Below are 2,714 nucleotides of genomic sequence, written 5' to 3'. Positions count from 1 at the left end.
CATTCCACTTCAAAGAGTGTAAATCAAACCAACCACAAACCAGAATTATTAAACAGCCATCTAATTATGTGTTTAGGTGGCTGTCATTGTTTAATTTTCTTAAGTAATACTTAAAATACCTCAACAGACTTGACATGACCTTCTTCTCACTGGAATACTTAATCATTTAAGAAATAACCTCAACTTTGTCTCTCTAAGCAGAAACTGATGAGAGTGCAGAAAGGGGAAAGTTAATTCTTTAAGAAACAACATTCATAAGGGATTGCACGTTGGAACTGAGTTTAGGATAAGTAAAACCAAAGACCAAAGCTGTGGTGTGAGCACCACTGAGCCTTGTGCTCCTCAGCAATGTGTACATATACAGGGTGAGGGGGGTCGGAGGGGCTTCTTCACAATGCCACCTTCAGACTTGAGGTCGTCAGGCACCACCAGGAATAAGCATGAGGAGCAACTACTGGTGCTCTGTCAAGGAGCCTAATGCAGGCTTGCAGCTGACAAGACAGCTAGTAGACAGCTCTGAGCTGAATGCGGCTGACCTCAGAGGTGATCAGGACAGGTCTCCTGCATTTCCTGGTTGTTTCCTGTTATACAATATGACCATGCTTACCATGCCAAATGAATGAATGAATGAATGAATGAATGAATGAATGAATGTTTATACAGAGGACGAGGAAGTGAACTCAAAACTACCATGGACTGAAACAGTTACTTCAGAATTATGCCTTGAAACATAAATCCCAATATGCTGGAATCAGGATGTGTGGACTCTAGAGATAATGATCTCTCAGGAACAGGACTGATGCTCATAGAAGACATGGCAGCTCCCTCTCTGTATCTCCCTGTCTTTCTTTACTTGATCTCTCCCTCTCTCTTCCTCACCTCCTTTTCTCTCTTTCCCTCTCCTCCCTCTACTATGTGAGAGCCCATCAAGACAGCCATCTACAAACTAAGTAGTAATCCTCACTAGACAGCAGATTAGCTCCTCTAACTGTCCTCTCCTTGTTTCTGTGGTTAAATGATGGAAGAACACAGCTTGAGGGAGGGAAGGAGGACAGAGTCCATCTCTGCAGGGAAGATATAGTCCGTGAAAATGCTCTAGATATGACAGTGGATCACGTGGTCACATGGTCACATAGTCTCATTGCTTCTCCAGTCAGAGAGACGCATGCTGCAGTTTCTTATATGCTCTCCTTTATTCAGTGGTGGACTCCAGTACGTAGAATGTGGTACTCACACATAGGGTAGGTTTTTCCTGCTGGGCTAAACAGTTTGGTAAATACACTCAGAGACTTGTGTAGGGGTGTGTTTCCATGTGATTCTGAATGCCATCAAGTTGACAGTGAAGATTAGTTTCATACTTAGGTGAAAGTGAAAAATGACACCAAACTGCTGTAATTTATAGTCTGAAAGCAAACAGTGGGTGGGGCAACATTAGATCAGAAAGCATCATGACAGACACAATCCACATTTGAAAATGCAGCTTAATGCATATGGCTGCCTCAAGCAAACATCAGTATTCTCTCCTCCCTGCTGCCCAGCATGCGGTTGCCAAGGGCTGTGTCCTGCCAGCCTCCCTCTGCTGTGTTATCTTGCGTGTGATGGTTGAAAGACCTATGCCTTCTGCACAACACATCACCCTCTGGGGTTAGACACAGACCGCATATGTACCGATGCTGGGTACCAAGCCTTCCACGTTTGCTCTCTTATAATTTCTTATCTTATCTTCGTTAGGTCAAATTTCTCCTAGGTTCCCCTCAGGCACCGAAAGAGTTGAAAAGTTTGCCATTTCTTCATTCTTGGCAATTCTGTTGGAAGCTCTTTCTGTGTGAAATTTTCTAAGTATTTCATAAAAGTTTACTGATATATTTGTCCAACTACCATATACCCAGAGAGAACCCTCATAAACAAATCATGGTTGCCCAGCAGACAGTAAGTACATAAACAACAAACAGCCATATGTCTCCCAACCTCATTCTCACTTTAAGGTGACACTACCCCAAGATGTGCATCTTCGGGAATACTGAGTTACTTGAAGCTTATAAATGAACGTTTCTTTTTTGTGGTAAAACACTCTAAATAAACTTACCCTCAACCTCAAACAATTCCCAGTGAGAAGCCTGAAGATTCAGCAGAAGGGGGAAGGTGGAGTCTGCAGTGGCCTGGTCCATTCCAGGACAGCTGGTGCTCCCTTGGACAGTTGTTCAACATGGTAGGCTTCCTGATGGGGCCATGTCTTTCGCCATCCATGCTTAGGTCAGCCTTTCCTTCATAGAGGGGCGATCTGAACCCACCCATTTGCTCTTGCACTGCAGTTGTTCTCCTGAGTCATGGGTGTTTGTTTGTTGTTTGATGATTGATTGTTAATGGGACTGACTCTCTTAGATGAAGGAATAGAAATCCAGAGGCGACCATGTCCAAATCCTACAGATAACAATGTAGAGTGGTTTGGTCTGACTCCTGCTGCTGTACACGTAGCATGTGGGTGTGTAGGGCTCAGCTCTCCATGATTCTTTCTTGCTCTGATTCCCAGGTTGCAACCTGCTATGTGTAAGGAGAGATAAATACAGCAAGTGACTTGCACAGACACAAGGCTTGAGTGCAGCCAAGTTCCTAGAAGCAGCCTCTAGGTTTACATCATTCTATTTCTCCAACTTGAAGACACATGATAGCTCTCTTTAACTGTTTGGAAACCAGAGTGTGTCCTACAATTGATT

At 43.7% G+C, this 2,714-nt stretch overlaps 1 long non-coding RNA gene across 1 annotated transcript; it reads right to left on the bottom strand.

Annotated features, from left to right (window-relative positions):
• Positions 1-1,169: 1,169 nt before the first annotated feature.
• LOC132653108 (uncharacterized) lies at positions 1,170-2,659 on the bottom strand. Its single transcript, XR_009590819.1, has 2 exons — positions 2,087-2,659; positions 1,170-1,403 (listed from the first exon to the last, which is right to left on the bottom strand). It is a non-coding gene; the product is annotated as an uncharacterized LOC132653108 (long non-coding RNA).
• Positions 2,660-2,714: the final 55 nt, after the last annotated feature.

This window comes from Meriones unguiculatus, chromosome 3 (assembly GCF_030254825.1).
Source record: "Meriones unguiculatus strain TT.TT164.6M chromosome 3, Bangor_MerUng_6.1, whole genome shotgun sequence".
In the NCBI taxonomy this organism is placed as follows: Eukaryota; Metazoa; Chordata; class Mammalia; order Rodentia; family Muridae; genus Meriones; species Meriones unguiculatus.
The sequence above is the reverse complement of the archived record's forward strand: the minus strand, read 5'-3'. Positions and strand labels throughout refer to the sequence as shown.